We start from the raw sequence: 23,797 nt of genomic DNA, 5'->3' as shown, positions 1-23,797 counted from the left end.
ACCTCCCCTGCCTCTGTTGACCAGGAACATTCCTGGCATCAAAGTTTCTGTCAATAAAAAAGATAAAATAGGCCGGTGATCTGAGCAACAGCTGAAACCCTCTGTGTTGGCAATTCCAGGACATTCTCTTATCAGGGAGATTATCCCCTCTCGCTGTGGGGAGAGTATGTAGCCCAAAATATAGACTAACTTCTCGGAAGGCTTTGCTGTTGCATGGACACAGACTTTGGCTCCCCAGTCAGCCAACTGGCCTCTTTCCAATCAGCTGTTTGTAGCCTAAGGTGGAACTCAAAAGTTGCTGTAATACTAACCCTTTTCCAAAGTGAAGTTAACTACTGATCTGTTCATGCTTGCAAGTTACTTCACATGGGTCACCTTATCTGAACCTTTAATACTATGAGGTAACCTATTATCCCTATTTTTCAGATCAGGATACTGAGGTTCAGAGGATTGAATGAATCACCCATTGTCATAAAACTAAATAGGCAGAGAGCTGGAAGTAACCTCAGAGGCTATCGAATCCAACCTCCTTATTCTCCAGAGGAGAAAACTGAGGCACAAGGAAGGGAAGGGACTTGTCCAGGGTCATAGGACCTGAGCTCCCACATTGAAAGGGACCTCAGAGGCCATCTAGATCGGATGGAAGACACTGGAGAAGTAGTCCTACATCTAGTGACTGAGGTAGAATTCAAACTCAGATTTTCCTCACCCCAAATCCAGTGTTCTATCCACCATATCACACTGCAAGTCATAGATTGGTAGAGGGAGTTTCCCACTTGAATCAAATTTGAATTCTATCATGTTATTATTATTTGATCAAGTTGTAATCACTGGACATCAACCTTGTCTCTGCTTTCTTCTTCCCATATTATTTCATCTCAGTCATTCCATAATCCTTTGTATTCTTCATGTGCATTTTTCTTATGTTCTGGTAACATCCTATCAACTGGTACATTACACAGCTTGCTCAGTCATTCTCCAGTTGTTGAACATCTGGACAATTCCTCAATACTACTACTGCAAGACATAGGGGCAATGATCAACCTTGATGGACTTGCTCGTTCCATCAGTGCAACAGTCAGGAACAATTTGGGGTTGTCTGCGATGGAGAATACCACCTGTATCCAGAGAAAGAACTGTGGTGTTTGAACAGAGACCAAGGACTATTACCTTTAATTTAGAAAAAAAAAAAAACAACTGATATCGTCTGATCTTGCTATCTCTTATACTGTATGTTTCTTCCTTAAGGGTGTGATTTCTCTCTCATCACACTCAATTTGGATCAATGTATACCATGGAAACAATGTAAAGACTGACAAATTGCCTTCTGTGGGGGTGGGGGGGTGGGGAGGGAAGTAAGATTAGGGGGAAAATTGTAAAACTCAAAATAAATAAAATCTTTTTTAAAAAAGGACAGAAAAAATACAATCATACAAATTTTAAAAAATACTACTACTGAGGAAAACTACTAAGAATATTTAACCTCCTTATAAGAGCAGGGAAGAAAAAAGCATTTATTAAGTGCCTATTGTGTACCAGGGACTGTACTAAGTACTTTGCAAATATTATTTCATTTGGTCCTCATCCAGGATTCTATCCACTTTGCCATCTAGTTGCCCCCCCCACAGGGGCTTCTATTTCTTGATTGATTAGACATACATATATACCACACATCTCTCCTCTCATAGGAGCTTTGCTGGAGCAGATCCCCTGGAGAAATCTTCTCTAGATTCTAGAAGTAGAAGGCCTAGTGATCAAAACAGTGAAATAAATGATGCTTTTTATATTAAAATGAATAGGTTTTTTTTTCACCTCTTTGATATCACCTCTGGCCACCAGAGAACAAGTTACAGCAGCCTTCTTCCCTGTCAACCTTGAATGTATTGCATGGCTATTTTATTCAATCTCTAGGCACCCAGGGATATATCTTCACCTAACATAATGGAGGTTCCATGAATGTTTGATACATGTTTTGTTGATGAGTTGTTTCAATCATGGCTGATTCTTCATGACCCTGTTTGTGGTTTTCTTGGCAAAGATACTGGAGTGGTTTGTCATCTGCTTCTCTAGATCATTTTACCAAAGAGGAAACTGAGGCAAACAGGGTGAAGTGACATGTCCAAAGCCACACAGGAAGTGTCTGAGGCTGAATTTGAACTCAGGTCTTCAGGCCCAGTGCTCTATCCACTGCATCACCACCTAGTTGCTCTACCTGGTACGTCATAAGGGTTTAATAGATGTTTATAGATTGATTGAATCTTTTTCACCCCTCTTGATAATGTCTTTAAGAAATAACCCAGGTAGTACCATCCTTTCAATGCCTTTCAGTCCCCCCACCAATCCATCCCTCCTATTTATACTAAATCTTTATCTCTCTATTTACATAATTTCTTGCATATTATCTTCCCCAATTAGAATGTGAGTTCCTTGAGGGTCAGGGACTTTATTTTAGCCTTTCTGTGTAGCCCCAGTGTAGCAAAGTGCCCAGCACAAATCATTACTTAATAAAGGTTTCTGGACTGACTGAGATGCAAAGTACTGTACTGCCTTCTGAAGTCCACCAGAACTCTAGAAACCTTGTCATCAAAAACCTAGGTCTTTGCTAAATCACTCCTACAAGAAGCCTTTTCCAACCAATCTCCCTATCAACATTCAGCTTTGGGGTAATAAACTGCCTTAGCAACCAGTCAACAAACATTCATCCATTCCTTGTTATAGGTCAGTCACGGGGTGGTGATATTCTCAGGTGGTTTCTTACTTTATCTGGATGGGAATGGGGTCTTCTGTGCAGGATCATGGGATCATAGCTTTAGAGTTAGAAGGGGACTCAGATGTTATCCAGTTCAACTCCCATTTTACAGAGGAGGAAACTGAGGTGCAGGGAGACAAGATTTGCCCAAGGTCACACTTAAGCTCACAGCTATAGAACTAAAAGAGACTCTTGGAAGCCATCACTTTCAACCTCCACATTTACAGATGAGAGAACTGAAACTCAGTGTGGGGAAAGGAATTTACAAAAGATTATGGATAAAAAACTGGAAGGCACCTCAGAGGTAATCTAATCCAATCCCACTGCCCTCATTTTTGCAGATGAAGAAACTGAGGCTCAAGGACATTAAGTACATGTCAAAGGCCATACAGGGAATGAAAGGGCTGAAATTTGAACCCTGATTCTCTGCCAACAGATCCAACATGTTCTATGATACCATATTCACATTGCCTTCCAATGTTGACTGACAAAATGCTGGACACAATGAAAGTCATAGGAGATACTCTTGCCTTGATTGTGAAATCCTATAAGGAGATAAAGCTGGCAGTCTATCACCTGGTTCTCCAGATTTGTTTCTCAAAAAATTCAATAAAATACCTCAGGGCAGAGAGGTGTTCAGGTTATTTAACTGCTCTTTCCCTTTTTTTTCCTTTTTCCTTCATCTACTCTCCTTTCTACTCCTCTCTTATTCCTTTTCTTCTCTCCTCCCCTCCAATCTCCCAGGAGAAACTACTGCTCCCTTTCTAGTTCTTCCTTTCACTGATGGTCTGTCCCAGAGGTTAGACAGGAAATGGGATTATACAATCTCTTTGTCTCTTCCCTCTTTTCAGAGAATGCAGGAGGCCAGTGAGTGGCATGCAGAACTCTCCCTTGCTGATAACAGGAACAGACCTGTCAGCTCTGAAAGGACCAATCACTGAACTCTAGTCTCCAGCTCCTGGAAACTTATTCCTCAGATGATTGGCACTTGGTCAGCTGGGAAAGAACACATCACTGGGTTGAAGATGTCTGGGAGAATGCTGGGGCTAACACCAATGAGAGCCATAGCCTTCTCAGGAGCCATCAGCTCAGACTAAAAAAACTCTTCTTTGCACAGAATAAGGTGGAGAAGAATGTCTAAGGGAGGATGTTGTAACCACTAAAGAGGGACAATTCCACACAAAGGGCCCCATGCCCCAAACCACAGGGCTCCCCTCTATGTGCAGAGCTGGGGCTAAAAGATGATGCAATTTCTAGTCATGTGCAAGAAAGATGGAGCTACAGAATTGACTCCTCAGTATCAGGACCGTTGAGTATTATGACCACACAGTCACAGAGGCTATATGGCTATACCTAATTTAGCATACTGGATTCAGGGTCTTTGGAAACACACATATAAAAATGAAAATATTACTGAACTTACTCCAATACAGAGGTATTCGAAGCAAGCCACCAAGTGGATTCTTTATAAAGTTAGACAAAATAGTATCATAATTCACTTAGAGGAATTAAAGATGTAGAACCTTGAGGGAAATAATGGAAGGAAAACATAGTTTAGAAGAGAGCAAAGCACTTCTAAATGTCATACTATAAAGCAGTGGACATTGAAAGGAGTTAATATTGGTTTTAAAAAAAGAAAAGTAGAACAGACTAGATAAGGGAAAAAAATCACTATTCCAATGTTTGGTAAAACTAAGAACATGAATTGCTTGGCAAAGGACTCTTCATCTGAAAAAAATTGTTGGGAAAACTGGCAAGCATTTTGACAGAAATTAAATTTAAACCAACATCTCACACCATATACCACAATAATCTCAAAATAAAATTGATCTGAATATTAAGGTTCAGACCATAAAAAAGTTAATAGAGAACCAACTTAGATGCTATTCACAATTATGGCTAGGAGTAGGAGAATAATTTAGGGTTAGGATTATCCCACTAAACAAGAGATAGAGAAAATCACAAAATGTAAAATCTATCATTTCAAAAATCAAATACAGAGAGAGAATGTAGGAAAATGGTAAATAGGTTATTGAACACTGCATTCAAAGAGTCATTGAATTTTAGGACCAGAAGTAACCTCAGCACACAAAACATCAGAGCTAGAAGAAAACTCTGAAGATGCAGGTATAGTATTTTAGAGCTATAGGCTTATTTAGTCCAATCCACTCATTTTTTACAGAGAGAAAAAAATGAGACCTAAATAAGTGAAATGACTTACTCGAAGTCTTATGCTAGTCAGTGGCAAAGCCTAGAGTGTTGTATAGTGGTGATGGTAAGTTAAGAAGAACATGAATTGAGCAACAGCCAAAAAAGAGCTATATACAAAACACTATATGTTTAGTGTTAAGTGAAGTTTATGAGATATTATTCATTTAAAATACTCTCCAAGTGATTTTTAGAACATCAAAGGGCATGATCCAACCATTTCCCCAGTTTGTGAAATTTGCCGAAAATGTCCCTGGAATGGGAATACTGAGGATTTGTGTTAGGAGGCTGATATTTTGGATGGGTTGGGGTTTCCTGAAAGGGGAACAGAAATGATAACACCTACAGGGCCTAGCTATAAATGCATATAAATCAGTTAGGGAATACTTCATCCCCTTTAAATATAGGAACAAAATAAAATCCACAACACTGAGTCTGAATGAACAAGGCAAATAGGACACATTCTGCATTAACTGTCACTAACCTGCCTCAATGACTGAGAAGTCTGATGTCATCTCATATTTCCTGGTTTCACACATTCTTTTCTTTTTAACTTGATCATCTTTAACTTCAGCATCAAAGTCTAAAGAAAATTAGAGATTGAATATTCTAGTGCAGGTCTAAAAACAGCATTTTTAAAAGAAACATCTCTTTCTCTCTGAGAATCCCAGAAGCCCCTTACAAATCCACTAAAGGCTGAATGGAGAGACATATGTCTATACGGGAGGCTACTGGAGGAGGCTGAAATTGGTGAATTGCTTGAGCTCAGGAATCCTGGGATGCAGCCAGGATAAAAATAATTGGTGCTCACAGTAATATGGTGACCTTCTGGAAGTGGGAGATCACCAGGTTGTTTTAAAAAAGGGATAAACCAATCCAGGTCAGAAATGGAGTAGACTGAAGCCCTCATGTCAACCAACAGTGGAATCAGGCCCATGAGTGACCACCACTTCAAAACCTGATGAGAGAGGGAGATTCAATCTCAAAACTAAATAAAGAAAAGCAAATAACAAACTCACTGAAAGCTTAGTTAATTTTAATCTCTTTCTGTCTCTCTCTCTCTCTCTCTCTCTCTCTCTCTCTCTCTCTCTCTCTCTCTTTCTCTCCCCTTTTCTGGCCAGTTTCTCAACTAAGGGACATCACAACATGTTTATACTTTCTCATTCTGTGTAATTCTTGTGCTCTCACATAAATCCTACCTTGAAAACTGAAGACAATATGATTTTCCAGAAAAGAAAATTGTATCAGAAGATGGGGGAAATTTGGTTTGGAATCTTGGTTCTCCCACTCACTATTTCTGTGACTCTGTCTATAAAATGGCTATTTTCATACTTGCCCTGTCTTCCTTCATAGGATTGTTGCATGAAAAAATGCTTCATAAACTTTTGAGTCCTCTAAACATGAAATCTGTGATGCAGGATCTACCCAATGTGCTGGAATCCTGGAATCCTACCTGGCTATGGGACTTTTAAAATTGTATTTCTTTAATGAACAAAAATCTGTTTTCTCTCTTTTTCTACCTCCTTGAAAAATGAAATCCTTCTAACAAATATTCATAGTCAATTCTAGAATTGGCCATGAGACACACACACACACACACACATACACACACAAACACACCCCACAATTCTGCATTTTGAGTTCATCACAGGACAAGAAATGAATTGGTGATGGATCTTTTAATTCATGTGAATATATATGAATGTGTATGTGTGTGTGTGTTGTAGGTTGATCACTTAAGTCTCCCTATTTCATATGACAAGATTGAAGTTTGGCCCTTTTCAGACTCTGAGGAGAAACAATATCAAAGACATTCAAGGTAGGTGGTATTATTACCCTTATTATACAATTGAGGAAACAGACAAACAGATAAAAATAGATGGTCGATGCTCACACAATTGGTGAGTATCTGAGGACAGATTTAACCTTTGGTCTTTCTGACTTGACCTTCCAGCCACAGCACCACCAGCTGCCTTGGGAAGAACGCAGATCTATAGTGGGATTCACTTTTTCCTATTTTTCCTTGTGTTTCTTCCAGAATGAAGCAGAAGGGAAGGGGTTTTTCTCTTTTCTCTCTATATACATATACATTGGCATCTTGCAGTGGGGCCATTTCAACAGAGGAAGACATGGAATTCATCAAAGAAAAGACCTAAAGAGTTGGTTCTATTAGAAGATCGAAGGTCAAGTTGATCTGCAGAAAGAGTGAAAATCTCTGCACCTCACTTTGCTTAGTTGTTCCTCTAATCTCACCAAGTGAGCTGGAAGCCACTCAATGGATCAAGGTTCCCAGATGTACCTGCTCCATTTGAGTATCACACTGCCTGGGAATCTCCCACTTCCCCTCCTAGTCACACATGCCTCAGTGATATTCTTTATTCCATATCTGCAAAAAAAATCATCATGGATCACGAGCAGCTCACTTACATAGGACCTCCAAGAATCTTTCCCTGTTTTATTACCTGCAACTTTGATTTTGCAAAGACTGGTATGCCCTATAGCTTGCAGCACCACTGAGAGAACATTGGAGTTGCAAAGATGAGCTTTGGCAGCAGGAGTAGCTTAGGATCTCTAAGAGGACTGCAGGGTCCCAAATGGAGCTTAGTCTGCTCTTCTCTTCAAATTTTGGACCCAGATCATTGTCAATTGACAGAACCTGTCCAGGCCATACAAACAAATGGCTGACATCAATGATTTGTCCATCCACCTGCATTTTACCATCTAGGCAATAGATATTCTTCATATGTGTACATGCCTTCAGAATACACACACACATATGTACATTTGTATAAAAATGCTTAGGGGCTCCCTATTGTCAACAAGTAAAATTCAAATGAGCCTGCCTGGAACTCTGTTGCCATCTTTCTATACTAAGCCCACATATCTGCTGCATACTATCTGCTCTAGTCAAACTGGACTATTCTCTGCCTTCCAAGCAAATTCTGGAATCTCACACCTTGGGGCCTTGGTGCATGCTGATCCCTAGGCCTGGCAAGACCTCCCCTCATTTTTTGTTCAATTCTCCTTCCTTTCCAACACAACCTTACAACTTCTCAAGTCACTTAGTTTACCTCAAAGCTTCCCCTTGGGGTTTAGAACAAACTGTCCCAAAATTTTAGACAGCCCCAATTTCCAGAATTCTTCCTTGTTGCCCCTATATGCCATCAGAATGACATAGAAATTGTCATTTTTCTGCAGAGGGTGACCGAATGAACCAATCATATTGATAGAGGTGATGATCTCATCCCCTGGCCTGTTAGATGACGATGTTCAGTATTGAGCACCACCTTTTAGAGAGAACCTTGACAAGCTGATGCATATGCTAAGGAAGGTGACCCTGTGGGTAGGGGTTAGAGATCAAACCACTCAAGGAACTAGGGGCTTTTAATCCACAGAATCAGATAGTTATGGGTCTTTGAGAGTTGTCTTCAGTGGGGCAGAATAGAAAAAGTACTAGATTTGAAGTCAGAGGACCCAGGTTTAAATCTTGAGCCAAACCACTTCACCTCTCCTGTTCTTCATTTCCAGAATGAAGGGGATTGTACTAGAAGATTTCTGAAGTCTTTCCCAGTTTTAAGATCTCAGACCTTGAAGGGCTGACACTACTCAATAACCTTCAGTGGTTCCCAATTACATCTGGGATAAAATATAAAAATCATCTGAGTTTTAAAGTCTTTTTTCTATACTTCTGGTCTTCTTTCACTTTAAGTCTCTCAAAGTACTCTGTCATCCAGTGACAGTAGACTATTTTGCTGCCCAACAAAGAAGACACTGTTCCTGGACTTTGGGTTTTTTCAAAGACTGTCCCCTATATCTCGACTTCCCTGCCCCTTCATCTCTGTCTTCTGGCCCACCTGGCTTCTTTATATTGTTGTATATTCATTTCAGTCATGATCCACTCTTTGTAACCCCATTTGGGTTTTGTTTTTCTTTTTGCAAAGACACAGGAGTGGCTTGTCATTTCCTTCTCTAACTCACTTTAAAGATGAGGAAACTGAGGCAAACATAGTTAAGTAAGCTGCCCAGGATCACACAGCTAATAAGTGTCTGAGGTTGGTTATGAACTCAGGACTTGCTGACCTCAGACCCAGCCCTCTATATAATATATCACCTAGCTGCAAACCAGGAGCACACCCTCATTTAAATATCTTGGTCTCTGAGTAGAGCAGGCACAGAACCTCTGCACTATATATGGGGCCTTGTCCAGGTCAAACATGGAAACCCTCATATTTGCATGGACCCAATAAAGAGACTTTCTCAATATTGGAGGCCCTAGTTTTCAAGATCTACCCAAGAAAAAATCAGCATTTGATGATCTCTTTTATTTTAGACTATAGTTGTTTAGCCAGTTTTCTGGTGTTTTCCTTACAAGTTAAATCTATTTTGTGCTAACTTCTGCTTATTTGAATGCTCATACACTGTTATTTGTTGGTTTATCCTAGCCATTATGAATACTGCAGCCAAACTGAAAAGCATGGATTTTGTATTCCTAAAATACTGAAGCCTTTTTCATAAAGGCTCGAGATTTTTTTCTCTTTAAACAGACCTCGACTGCTTGCTTTATTGTATGATCCTTATGGATTGCAGGTTTGTTGAATAAGGTTTGCCTGTTGTCTTAGAAACACTGAGCAATCAACCCCAAGAGCTTAGTCTCATGGGGAGCCATCCACATGTTAGGGTCTACCTGATTTGGTTTATTTGTTCTCCAACTGAGGATGCTTGCCTTATTGTTGGGTGAGTTTGGAATTCAGATCAGGGATCAGCTGGAGTGGTGGGGGGACACCTGGCCTGCTAGTACACGTGTGACTTGGGAGAACGTGCAGAGAACCCCAAAGGATTCTAGCAAATGGCCCAGATGGTGCAGTAGCAAAAACAAATCACAAAAGACAAAAAAGTAAAAACTCACCCCACTGGATTTGGGGCTCAGAGGACCTGAATTTCAGCCTCAACTCACTGAGCCCCCAAATAGTCCTTGCTCTGAGGTAAAGCCCTTTCTCTCTGAACCTCAGTCTCCCATCTTTAAACTGAGAGGGTCCGACTGGATTACTACTGTTCAGTCCAAGCTCTACTGCTTTGTAAATGGTTTGTGGTCCCACACCACAAACACCCACGATGGAGCAGAGACAAAAAGCAAAAGTCAAAAAATAATGAGCAAGGAAGCCACAGGTCAGCTTACTAACATTGCTGCTTGTCACTGATGACCCAGGACTGAGATCAACTGAACATAGACTCTAGTAATTCCTGAAGCTTTCTCTACAAGGCCCAAAGAAAAGAGAATTTTTTTTACCTCCTCCCCCTTACTCCCCCACAACTGAAGGAGCACATGGCCCAAGAAGAAAAGAGACAATGGAGCTGAATGGGGAAAGAGAGACACAATAAGGGATAGGGAGCCCAATATAACAAGGGTAAAGGGGGACAGTACAAATAGAATGTAGAGAAACAGCAAGGTAGAGCATCAGTGCTCAAGGTAGCAAGATTTGGGTTGGAATTTTGCATTTAATACTTCCTAGCTGTGTGACCAAAGGCAAGTCACTTAACATCTCTGGGCCTTCTTTCCTTCTTGCCTTTCTAACAAAAGATTTTTATATTATTGTTGTTTCTTCCCAATGGCTTATCCTCATCCATGTGCCTTGTTCCGCACCTTTAGTCTCTGCCAAGAGGAGACCCTCAGTTTTGTACCAACTCTAAGCATTGCTGAGAGGCTCAAATAGCAGCTGTTAACATCCTTGGGCTTACATCAAGGGATAAATGGCACAGGAAAAAAAGAACGAAACAAGTTATTTTTAAGTGCCTTCAGTGTGCCAAGCCCTGCTTTGTACTTTGCAATTATTTAATTTGATCCTCACTGAAAGATAGGTGTTGTGGTTTTCTCCATTTTACAGTTGAGGGAATGGAGTTAGAGGTTAAGTGACTTGCCTAAGAATATACAGCTAAAAAGAATTTGAAATCACATTTGAACTCAGGTCTTCCTGACTCCAAGTCCAGTGCTGTATCTAGCTGCCCCTAGAAGGAAAAAGAGAACTTTCTGGAAGGAAGCCAGTATTTGGAATGGAATCAAAGTTACTGTTGGAGCAAACTATAACTGCTCATTTGTTTCTATGTTTCTGTCCTTGTTTTGCTGTGATTCCCAGGTCTTACTGTTTCTCTCCCCTTGAGCCAGAATGAAATCTTTGCTATATATCAGGTCAATCTAACCTGTCCCATTTTTGCATATGCCCTTTGTAAAATAGTTATAGGACTCCTTTAAAGGCAGTTAGGTGGCACAATGGATGGAGCACTGGTCTTGGAGTCAGGAGAACAGGAGTTCAAATCCAATCTCAGATACTTGACATTCACCAGCTGTGTGACCTTGAGCAAGTCACTTCACCCTGACTGCCTCCCATCTAGGACCATCTCCAGTCATCCTGATTCCTATCTGGCTACTGGACCCAGATGGCTCCAGAGGAGAAAGTGAAGCTGGTGACTTAGCACAACACTCCCTCACTCAAATCCAATTCATGTGATTGTCATGGCATCACTTCCATGATGTCATGGTCTTCTTCGAGAATGAAGGACAAACATCATAAATGTTGGAATTTGCTTTGCTTGATTAGTCATTATTTTATTATTATTTCATTTATTATTTTACAAGAGCTTTGGATTCTTTTTTTTCAATTGGGTTGAATTGATGGGGCAACTGATTTCTTTTCTTTTATAGCATATTCTTTCAGGATATATTCCCATTTCTACTCCAAACACTACCTTATAACAAAAACAAAAACAAAAACAAAACAAACAGAGAAAGTAGACAAAACCAACCAACACAATGATTGCATTTTCAACAATCTGCACCCATAGTCTCCTACTTGTCTCTCCTCCAAGGCCAATTACTACAAGGTCATTACAGTTACTCAAAGTTCAGTTCCCTTTTGCAATTGTTTTCCTTTTCATTATTTTAAACATTGTGGCTATTTTTCTTTGGGTCCTGATGATCTCACTCAGCATCAGCTCATACAATTCATCCTGAGTTTTTCTTGAATTACTCATATTTGTTGCTTCTTACAGTATGTCAATATTTCAGTATAATCATTTCTCACACTTCGTTCATCCATTCCCACAATCAATAGCTACTACTCTGTAGTTTCCTCTTTTCTATTTCCAGAAAAATAATGGGAAGAAATTTTCAAAATAGCTCACCTAATACTTCAACTGCCCCAGTACAGTTTTTAATCTGCATATATGTTCAAATGTTTGATTTCCAAACCTGTCTTCTGCAAGAGTTGCCCTGCAAGGAGGCTTTCAGAAAAACCTGGAAAGACTTAGGTGAACTGATGCACAAGCCCAGGAGAACACTGAACACAGTACCAGCTACACTGTATGATGACCAACTACAAATGACTTACTTCTCAGCAATTTAATGATACAAGACAATTCCAAAAAACTCATGATGGAAAATGCTATTCACATCTAGAGAAAGTACTGATAGATTTTGAATGCAGATCCAAGCATATTATTTTTCTTTTTTCCATATTTAAAAAATTTTTGGTGTTTCTTCTTTTATAACATGACTAATGTGAATATATATTTTACATGATCACACATATATAACCTATATAAAATTACTTACCATCTGAAGACGAAGGGAAGGTAGGTAGGAAAAAAATTTGGAACCCAAAATTTTGTACAAATGTATGTTAAAATTGTCTTTCCATATAAGTGGAAATAAAATACCATAAAAAAAGATTTATTCTGCAAAAGTCCTACACTTATCTACTATAAAGTTGACAACCTTGCATCCTTTGAGACAGCCTTCATTCTGTGTTTCCAGTACTTGTAGAGGAGGGAATTATAGGACATGGGGTTCAATATAAGGGAAAGATCAATAGAAATTCCAGGGAAGCTAAATAAATAATGGTACATGAAAGTAATGAAATATTACTGTACTATATAATGTTTGTCCTTCATTCTCGAAGAAGACCATGACATCAGGGAGCTGATGCCATGACAAGCACATGAATTGTATTTGAGTGAGGTGGGGCTGTGCTAAGTCACTAGCCTCACTTTCTCTTCCAGAGCCATCTGGGTCCAGTGACCAGATATGAATCAGGACAACTGGAGATAGCCTTGGATGCAGGGCAATCAGGGTGAAGTGACCTGCCCAGGGTCACACAGCTAGTTAGTGTCAAGTGTCTGAGGCTGGATTCGAATTCCTATCCTCCTGATTTCAAGGACAGTGCTCTATCCATGCACACCTAACTGCCATTACTATACTATAAGAAATGACAAATATGAAAAATGAGAAGCACAGAAAGAGTTCCATGAAATGCTGCAGTATAAAATAAGCAGGGCCAAGAAAACACTTTATACATGTGTGTGTGTGTGTGTGTGTGTGTGTGTGTGTGTATGTATAATACCACTTTTGTTGCTGTTTGTTTCAATTGTATCTGACTCTTTATGACCACATTTGGGGTTTTATTGGCAAAGAGAGTGGAGTAATTTGCTTTTCCTTCTCCAGTTCATATTACAGATGATGAAACTCAGGCAAACAGGGTTAAGTGACGTGCCCAGGGTCACCCAGCTAGTGTCTGAGATCAAATTTGAACTCAGGTCTTTCTGACTCCAGACCACCCATTATATACACTGTGCTCCCTAGCTGCCTCATACACAATGGCTACAGCATAGTAAATGGAAAGAACAGCCACAAGCAAAAAATTCAAAACTGAATGTTGTAGGGTGCAGCAAGGTGACACAGTGGATAGAGCACCGGCCCTGGAGTCAGGAGTACCTTAGTTCAAATATGACCTCAGACACTTAATAATTGCCTAGCTGTGTGACCTTGGGCACGTCACTTAACCCCACTGCCTTAAATAAATAAAATTTTTTAAAAAATGATTCTTATGAAAATAACAAGCCTGGCTCCAAAGAAGAGACATGAGAAAATCTCATCCACACCCTACCCTTTGCAGAAGTGCAAGGTGCCCAAACATGATATACTGCAAATAGTTTTAGACTTTGTTAAAGTTTTGGTTAGTCAGTTATGCTGACTTTTCTTCTTCTTTTGTCTTGAATATATTATTTGTTATAAGGGGTGACTCTTGGAGAGGGAGGAAGGATTATATGGAAACTTTCAGACATATAAAAAAATAACATCATTAAAAACTTATTTAAAAGAAATATATTCTAAGCACTGAAGACATCTGAAGCAAATGTAAGTAAAGGAAGAATTGGAGTCCAAGGGCATAGAATAGCTAGTAGCCTCATTTGATTTATTTATTTATTTGTTTGTTTGTTTGTTTATTTATTTATTTAAGTGGCTTGCCCAAGACCATACAGCTAGGTAATTATTAAGTGTCTGAGGCAGGATGTGAACTCAGGTACTCCTGACTCCAGGGCCGGTGCTCTATCCACTGCGCCACCTAGCTGCTCCTAGTAGCCGCATTTTAATGAGATTGGAGAGGGAGAAGAATAACTACCATAGCTTTAAGATTTTCAAAATGCTTGCATAAATTATCTCTTTTGAACCTCACCAACCAGCCAGGAAGGTAGATACTATCATTATTCCCATTTTAAAGATGAGGAAAGGAAGGCTAAGAGATTAAATGATTTCCCTGGGGTCATCATGCTAAATAGTAATTGAGTTAGGTTGAATTGAAGAATGAATGAAAAAGTTTTTAGTAAGTAAGCACTTGCTTCTGGTCACTGTGAGGTGCTGAGCACCAAGAGATAAAGAAAGGCAAAAGTGATCCTCTAACCTCAAGGATCTTACAATCTAACGAGGGAAGAATGATTGAAAAGTTATATATTGAGCACTGTCTAAGTAGACACAGATAATGGCAGTTTTCTCAAATCTCAAGGTGTTTCCATTCAAATGGGGGGGGTGGAGATACACCCAGAGAAAGAAAAAACAAAGAAAGATGATCCATATACTACTTGCCTGATTCTGGACAAGACGATAAAATCAGGAATACTAGTTCTGGTGGGAGGGAGATGGTCAGAGTCTAGGCATCATGCCCCCTAGCTGCCAAGGAGTGCAATATGAAATAAAGTTACAAATACCAGACCCGTAGAGTTTTATTTTCTTCTATAAAGCAATGGTTAGCCACTGAAGTTTCTGGAGGGAGGGAGGGAGGTGGATTTACAGCTGACAGAGGTGTCATGAGTGACTTGCTTGATCTCTTCCAATTCTCAGAGGCCTCCAAAGTGGAAGTGGCCTTAGAGACTATCTAGGAGAAGCACAGGAAACAACCCCAGAAAGGGGAAGTGACTCCGACAAAGTCATACAGGTAGCACAGGAGGTCATTAGCAAAGCTGGGATCTTAACTCAGACTATCCAATTTCAAACCCAATGCTCTTGTCAGCACACTACTCTGCTTCCTTAGTCATATATATGACCCAGTTACTCTGAGGCATCCTGCAAATGTAGTTAATCCCCAGGAGACCATTCAGTTGTCTTTTTCCATCACACTAGGCAAGCTAACTTAGTAAGTGACAAAAGGTGAGACCAATTCTAGCCTTTGGAAACCAGACCTGGTTTCATGACATGATCCAACTAACAATGCCCCTACCCATCACTTATGCTATCCTGCCAGTGTTACCACAAAGTCCAGAAATAGGTGGGAGACTAGGAACTTATGTGCCCTTTCCTAACTGTCTGCTCCCCTGGTCTGCTTTTTATCTCCCTTTGGATTCTTAGGGACTTAAATAATCCTAGACCTAGAGCTTGAAAGAATAAAAGAGGTCATCTAGCCCAGCCCCTGCATTTTACAAAGGGAGATACTGAGGCTCTAAGAAAGGACTTGTCCAAAGTCATGCAGCTATCTAATGGATAAGTTCTGATTGTTTCTATTATATTTCCGCTAGTCTAGGGACAATCAAATATTAGTTAATGACCACATTGAATTTTTCTTTTTTTTTGGGGGGGGGGACTGGACCTGGGATTTCATGGTGTAAGAAAGTCCTTTACCAGTTCAGACGGGCAACCCACCTGTAACCTACTCTTAGAGAGTTCCTTAGGGCAGTTTAGTTACTTGTCCAGGGTTTCAGAACTAAGGCAAGTCAGAAGTAGGAATTGAATCCAGAACTTTCCAGAGTCACACAGACATACACAGAGCTTGTCCAGGGATCCTAATATTGCACCATAGTGCATACAGCTCTGGGCCTGGATTCCCATAAACCTAAATTCAAATAGAGCCTGAAACATTTAGAATAAAATGTGGGATCCTGGACAAGTCATTTAACCTATTTCTACCTGTCTACCTATCTACTCAATTGTAAAATGGAGATAATAATAGCACTGACCTCCTAAGGCTGTTTGTAAGGATCAAGTAAGAGAACATGCAATTGTAAAACTCTTAATGATCATCTATGAGAGGCAGCACTTCTCAGCAAGACAATTCCAAAGGACTTATGATGGAAAATGCTACATACCTCCAGAGGGGGACTTTGAATGCAGATCAAATCAGACTATTTTCAATTTATTTTTTCCTGTGGTTCTTTTCTTTTGTCCTGCTTCTTCTTTCACATAACTAATTATGGAACTATATTTTACATGATTGCACAAACATGACCTGTATCCAATTGCTTACTATCTTAGGGAGGGGGTAATGAGGAAGGAAAGAAGAAAATTTGGAACTTAAAATATTTTTTAAATGAATGTTAAAAATGGTCTTTACACATAATCGAAAAAATAAAATACCATTTAAAATGTTTGAAATTGTAAAGTTGGCATACATATGGTACTTAATAAAAGTTTGTTTTCTTCCTTTTAAATACTCATGACAATAATACTGAGAAATAACAAAATCAATATTTTTCAAGACCTGGAATTTCCCCCAGAAATATAAATAAAAATAAAAAGTGAATTTTCATAGAGGAGAGAGCATGGTTATTTGGAAGCAGAGGACCTGGTTTTGAATGCCAGTCTGTTATTTGCTGCCTGCATGTCCTTGGGTAAATCATTTAACCTCTCTGAGTCTCAGTTTCCTCATCTGTAAAATGAGGGGCTTGGATTGGATAACATCTAAGGTTCCTTCTAGCTCTAGTTGTGAAATGTGGAATTCAGTGCCATTTTCAAAGGGGTTGCTTTGTCTAAAAGAACTAAAAGTAAAGGAAAATAATTCAAAATTGCCCTAGGGGTTGATGCCTGGGTCTCAGCAAATACCTTTCCTTCTCTTACCTTCTCAGATGGAGGTTTTCTTGCTTCACTACCTGCTTTTAGGAGACTCCCAAGCCCCTCCCAAAGGGCCTACTACAGCCACTGAGGAATACTGCATAGTAATCACCTGTTAAGGCCCCTTCTATGGTCCTGGGGGGGCTGTGGCAGAGATCTCAATTCAAATCAGCAAACATTTCTTAAGCATTTACTAAATACAAAATCTAAACAATGAACTGGGAAGAGAAAGTATTAATAGCAGGGGAGATCAGAAAGGGCTTCCTTCAGTGGAGGAGAGGGCATTTGAGCTAAGCCTGGAAAGGAGCCAGTTAATACTAAGGATCAAAGGGGGTAACCTTTCCCAAGGCCAAGAGGGGGGAGATGGTACATACATTGGCCCATTTATCAGAAACACAGATTACATGAGAGATAAAAAAAGTGTAACCAGCCTGGAAAGCAATAGGGAGTTACTTAAGCTTCATGAGCAGGGAAGGGATACAGACAGACCAGTGCTTTAGAAATATTCACTTGGCACTTTTGTGCAGAAGAGGCTGGAGGCAAGAGGTGAGAAGGGACTGGAATGGTGCTTCCAAAACTGGAATAGCTGATGGGAACCTTTCTCCTTGGTTCTCAGACCCATTGACTGGCTTCAGTGTCTCCAGCAGTGTGACGCTCAGATTCAGTGACCAAGGAGAGTCAGTCTTGACTTGATTATCCTTTCTTTCTCTTAAGAAAAACTCCAGGTGTTTGAACTCAAACTCCAGTTCATATCCTGGGGTTCCCTAGTCTTACATAGTTAAACTGTGTCCAAAGGGTGAGACAAGGAAGGATTGGACTCAAATGACCATATCTATGTGGAAGCCTGGAAGGCAGGGCCTTTTTCTGTTAACTGGGGTGGGGCAAGGTGCAAGATTTGTAATCTCAGTACTGTGGGGAAGGTGTATGGTGAATCTCACCTATAAAACAGTCTTGAGAGAAGTGAAGGGACTTTTCCAAGGTCACAGAGCTAGTATGTGTCAGAGACAGGTCTTAAACTCAGAACTTCCCCACATCAGTCACCAGCAGACATTTTATAGCTCGACTCTGGCTTTTGGAACCTCGGTTTCCTCAACTGTAAAATGAGGACAAAGAGAGCAGAAACTTGTCCAAGTGGGTGTTTAGCTCAGATGAGGTACTGGAGAGAAAGTATTTTGCAAACTTAAGGGGAGCCAGTAAGTAGCCCCTTGAAAAGGGAGTTGTTGAGTACCCACTGCCAATGCAATAGTCCCAAAGTCTGGCTTTGAAAGGTGAAAAATATTAAGTTGTTACTGAAGTCAATTGATTTGGCCAGAAGTGGTGTTCACGGTCTGTGGAAGGGACTCTTGGGGGAAGCCAAATATTTTCACCAACTGCTGGTGGACTTCACAAAAATAGTATCTAAGGTGTAGATTTGGAAGAAGACAACTTGATCAGAGGTGGTGCTCACAATAAGTCAGGATCTGTGGAAGGAACTCGTGGGGGAGGACAAATATTTTCACCAACTGCTAGTTGACTTCTTAAAAATAATATCTAAGGTGTAGGCTATTGAATTAGAAGTGGGGAAAGAATTTCAAAGAGGTGATTTTCCTGGGAGCAGGTTGGGATCTTGAAGACTGGCCCTCCAGACCCTCCGCTCCTCCCCCCAAGGGAAATTATTCAGGACTCAGAGGGCTTTAGGAGAGGAAGCTGGAGGGAGGAAGGCAAAGAGACCTTCCTCTGTATTCTTCCCCTGTGAGTCACATGTCCACCTGGCTTTAATCCTTAAGTGGGAGAAGACACCATAAACCAGAAGATATTCAATGAGATTAAGGAGATGTCCTTTGTTCTCTAAGAAGGTCATGACATCAGGGCGGGCAAGCACATGAATTGGATGGGGGGGGGGGGGGGGGCTGTGCTAAGTCTCCAGTCTCACTTTCTCCTCCAGAGCCATCTGGGTCCGGGCCAGATAGGGATCAGGACAACTGGAGATGGCCCTGGAAGGGAGGCTACCAGGGTGAAGCGACTTGCCCATGGTCACACAGCTAGTCTGTGGAAAGTATCTGAGCCTAGATTTGAACTCCTGGCCTCTAGACCCCAAGAGTCTATCTTCCAGTCTATCCACATGCTCCCCCTAGCTGTCCTAAAAGAGGAGAAAAAGAATGGAGAAAGGAGGACAAAGCTGTTGGATTTGTTTTGTTTCATCCGTGAAGACACAGGTTTGGGTGGTATTTTTGAGGGAACGGATGGGGAAACCCTATAGTCTGCGTTGCCCATCACTCCACAAGGGGGATGAAGGAAGAGCGAGTTCCACATCTCTGGAGGTATTTAGGTTAGGGGTAGTTGACTTCCCTGGGGCAAATAGAGTGTTGTCCAGGGACTTGCTCCTCCAAAGCATTGTCCAGGTGCCCGTTTGGTTTGGGGGAACAACCCACGGCTGGGCAGAGGTGGGCGAGGGAGCGATTGGAACTTCCCAAGCTGAGCAGGAATGTTTGGGAGGCTGTAGTTTGGTTTCCCAGCGTGCTTTGGTCTTGGGCCCCTCCAAGCCTAGACTTCCCGATTCTTTGGGTTGCCAGCCGGCGCTTCTCTAGGTCTGGGGGTGGGGGGCAAGTGTGATGGTGTTGATTTTAAAATATCACCAACCCCCCTCCTTTTCAGGGAGCCCTGCGGCCCTGGCTTGGCGGGGGGGGGGCGCCCTGCACCCGGTCCCCCTGGCTTGGCCTGCGCCCCAGGCCGCCCCATCCAGTCGACCTGTTCCCGGGGCTCCCTGGAATCCTTCTACTTGGTTGGTGCTCACAATGGCCCCTTGGGCGGCTCTTTCAGTTGATTTTCTACAAGTGGCCGGTGAATGCAGAAAAATAAATAGAGGGCCCGAGCCCCGGCTCTCCTAGGGAAGAGTGCTCTGGGATCAATAAAACCAGGCCGGGTTTTCACTGTTGAATGTCAATTCCTTTGAAGTGGAACTAATCTTTTCAAGGATAGTTTGCGTTGTCCTAACAACCAGGCTGAAAGGGAAGGGCCCTTCTTTTGGTTGGAGAGATGTTTTCTTTCTTTCCCTCCCAACTGATGATGATACCCCTTTCACGCTCTGTCCTCTGGGATCGTAAATCTCCCCTTCCAGGCCCCCCAATCTCCCTTGAAGATGCCAAGCTCCCGGCGGCCCAGGGCCGGCTCCCCAGTCGGGCCGCCGGAGGGGCGGTCGCTGCGTGGGGCAGACGGTCAGGGGCCGGAGAAACCCTTCCCTGCTCGCCCCCGGGCCGCCGGTGCAAGCCATGTGCGTCCGAAGGGAAAGGAAGGAGGCTCCCCCGAGGCGAGGTGAAGCGAGGGGCGGGAGACTGGGGGCCCAAGGCAGGGCTCGGCGAAGAAAACTTCCACCTCATAAAAAACGGCCTCTTTCCTTCCTCCCCCCCCCACTCCCCCCACTGCTCGGAGGCTGGCAGGGATTTTTTTTTTTTCACACCGGATCGAGGAATGTGAACTATGCGCCCCGCGGTGGCTCTGCCAAGATCCAGTGTGCCGGTCCTTCAGCCGCTCCCCCGCTGCCGGCGTCCCTTGGCGGAGGAGGGCACGTCCAATAACGCGCCACCCCCACCCTTGGGGCAGGAAGCAAAGCTGGCACAGAGCTGACCCCCCCATTCAGCAGAGATAGGGCCACCCCCTAAGGGCCTGCCAATGGGCACCGCCCGCAAACTGCCCCCAATCAATTTCCAGAGCCACACATTCCTACTCCCCACCCACCCCCAGGTACCCCCCCCCCATATATGCTTCCCGTCCGGGCTGCAACGTAGACAAACGGGATTCCACCCCCCCCTCCCGTCTGGGTCCCCCGCAGCATGTCCCCGAATGAGACAGTCCACCAGGGACTGCAGTATTCGGATTCTTCCCGTGACAGTGAAGACGGACATCGTAAGCTTGGAACTCGCCAGCCCCAGCTTACGCTCCCCGTAGACTTACTGCCAAAGCTTTGCATTAAAGCCTGTAGGACATTTTAGAAATGATCCTTGTGACGGCTCATTCAACCTGAAAGTGGGGGCTGTGTACCCTCCGTCTCCATTGAGAGGCAGGACATCCCCCCCCCAAGTTTCCACCGCTTTAATATGGAACAGTTCCCTGGGCTCCTCTCTCCCCTAAAAAGACACTAATCAAACTCAAACAATAGCTGGTTCCAGGGAAAACCCAAACCCAAATCGCATTTTCCTAGCCCCTCTCTCCGGATACTGCTAATGGACAGGGTGAGCGTCTTATCCGTGGGGGGAAAAAAAACCGTTTTCCGCCGTCTAGTTTCTATTCTTTTCAAATGAATCCCTTATCGTGAGGATGAGGGAGGGGAGGGGAGGGAGAACGCTCCACATTGGAAACATCAGGAATTTCGACTTTGGGGCAGACTTGGCTCTGGCCTGTCAGAAATCGAGAACAAGAAAGCCCGAGAAAGTGGGGAGCTGGGAGTGCTTCCCCACCCCTTGCCAGTGATTTCTAATAGGGACCTTGCACCACCAAACTACTGTTTGCCAATCGGAAATCCATTAGATGCCACAGTAGGGTGGGTTTGAAGGTAGATCACAGGAAGACTACAACGCGAAGAACAGGAAAAACTGAGACTCAGACAGGCAGAAACAGAAATGACAGAAATAGAGACACACAATTACAGACAGAGAGGAGAGAGAATGTACATTGTATTCGTTGAAGGGGGTTTTCTATTTCCAGACATATCCCGAAACGCAAGCATTGACCAGAAGGTCTGTCTCAACAGCTCCAAACCTCTATTTCCCTAATTAGGCCAACCCGGCATAGGTGACAAGTACCTCCCCGCAGGGAGCCCCTCTGGGCTCTGTAAAGACTAGAACTGGAGAAAGGCTAGCCTAGAACCAAACGCGAACAGAGCCAAGACCTACCTCCCCCCCCCCCCCCCCCCCCCGCCTTGATCGGGACTTCCAAAGACTAGATTGGGGGCGGGAATGGCCCAGACAGGGAGTTGGGGAGGGGTGGCAGGGTGAGAAGGAATTATCAGAATTCCCTCCTAGGTAGGATCAGTAGTTTCTGGTGGTCAGGGGAGGAGGTGTGGGTGAGGGGAACACAGCGTCTGATCCTGGAAGCTCGGAGCACCCGTAGGACAAAGAGTGTCCCCGCAGCTCCGGACAATCGGGTTTTGTGGGATTCTCGCATTAGCTGTCACTCGGAGTCCCAGAAGAGGCAAATCAGTGAAAGTTCATTAGAACAACGAGAAGATGCTTGGGGGGGGGGGGGCGTTGGAGACGAGGGTATCCCACTCAACGGACTCCTCCAAGGGGATCCACCGCATTCCGCAGTCCCTGATCGGGTTTATTCGAACCCGTTTTGTTAGTGGTGTTGGTGGTAGTAGTTCCTTTTTATTTTTTTCTTTAAAATCCGAAGGTGTGGGGTTTGGGGGCGGGGGGTCACTAGGTCAGGCTGTCTTTAATGGTTCCCCACCGGGCTGGAGGCCGCCTGCCGGACGGAGGTCCTGCACCTTGGGAACTGGGTTGGGAAGAGTTTTCTGACTCCCTCGGACCCACGGCTTCCTGGAGCCACCCGGGGCTCTCCTTACCCTCTAGCCCAGCCGGCCCGCCCCGTGGCTTCTCGGGGCCAATGGAGTTTTCGCCGCCTTGGGGACGGGGCCCGGACCTCTGGCCCAACAGAGAAGTCGGAGCCAGGCCAGGGCCCCGCAGTGACCTATTTCGAAACAGGCCTTTGGGGAAGGCATCAGTGCGTTTGCAGTTTCAACGCCCCCCTCCCCCGACCCGTCTGATGCAAGGAAGGAAGGACAGAAAGGGAAGAAAAGAAGGACATAAAAGGAGACGGAAGAGCTTAAAAGGAGGAAAAGGAGAAAGACGGACAGAAAGGGAGGGAAGGGGGAAGGAAGAATAGAGAGGCAGGAAAAAGAGGAGGATAGAAGGACAGAAAGGGAGGAGAAAGAAGGAAGAGCTTAAAAAGAGGGAAAGGTGAAGGAGGGAAAGAAAGGGAGGAAAAGAAGGAAGGACAAAAAGGCAGGGAAAGGGAAAAGGAAGGAAGAACAGAAAAGAGGAAAAGGAGCAAGAGGGAAGGAATGCAAAGATAAGGAAGGAAAAAATCAGAAAGGGAAAAGAGAAAAGAGGAAAAGTTAGGAAGAAGAAATGTAATATAGGCAGAGAAAAGAAGAAAATAAAGAAGGATGTGGAAACAGGAAAGAGAAAGAAAGGGAATGGTGAGTACTCTGCCATTCTTGGGACAGAAATGGTTCTGGTCCTACTGGCTTTGTCCTACCAGAACACACACACACACACACACACACACACACACACACACACACACACACACACTGCGAAACACGCGGACCGGACCTTCCCTGGACTCAAACAAATCGCAGGCCGCCCGAGGTTCGTTTTCTCGGTACCCCGCCTGACCCCACCCCGACGCTTGCTACCAGTTAAAATCGGGTGTCAGTACTGAGTTCAGTCACCCATCCCCTCCCCCCTCCTCCGGGTCCCTACAGTATAATGTCAATAAGTGTAATGCGCAGGGGGGAAGGTTGGAGGAGGAGGGGTCCTGGGCCCTTGGGTCTGGGGGGCCCGGGCCTGGGAAACAACTTTAGCGGGCAGTCCCCCAGCCACAATCTCAACCCCAGGAACTAGGGTACAAAAAGCTGGGATCGGCCGGAGTCTGGGGTGGGCGGGGCTCCCGGCTCTGACCCGGGAACCCGCCCTTTGTGTTTGGTCGCTTTG

Source organism: Macrotis lagotis, chromosome X (assembly GCF_037893015.1).
Source record: "Macrotis lagotis isolate mMagLag1 chromosome X, bilby.v1.9.chrom.fasta, whole genome shotgun sequence".
In the NCBI taxonomy this organism is placed as follows: Eukaryota; Metazoa; Chordata; class Mammalia; order Peramelemorphia; family Peramelidae; genus Macrotis; species Macrotis lagotis.
Note: the sequence above shows the minus strand (reverse complement) of the source record.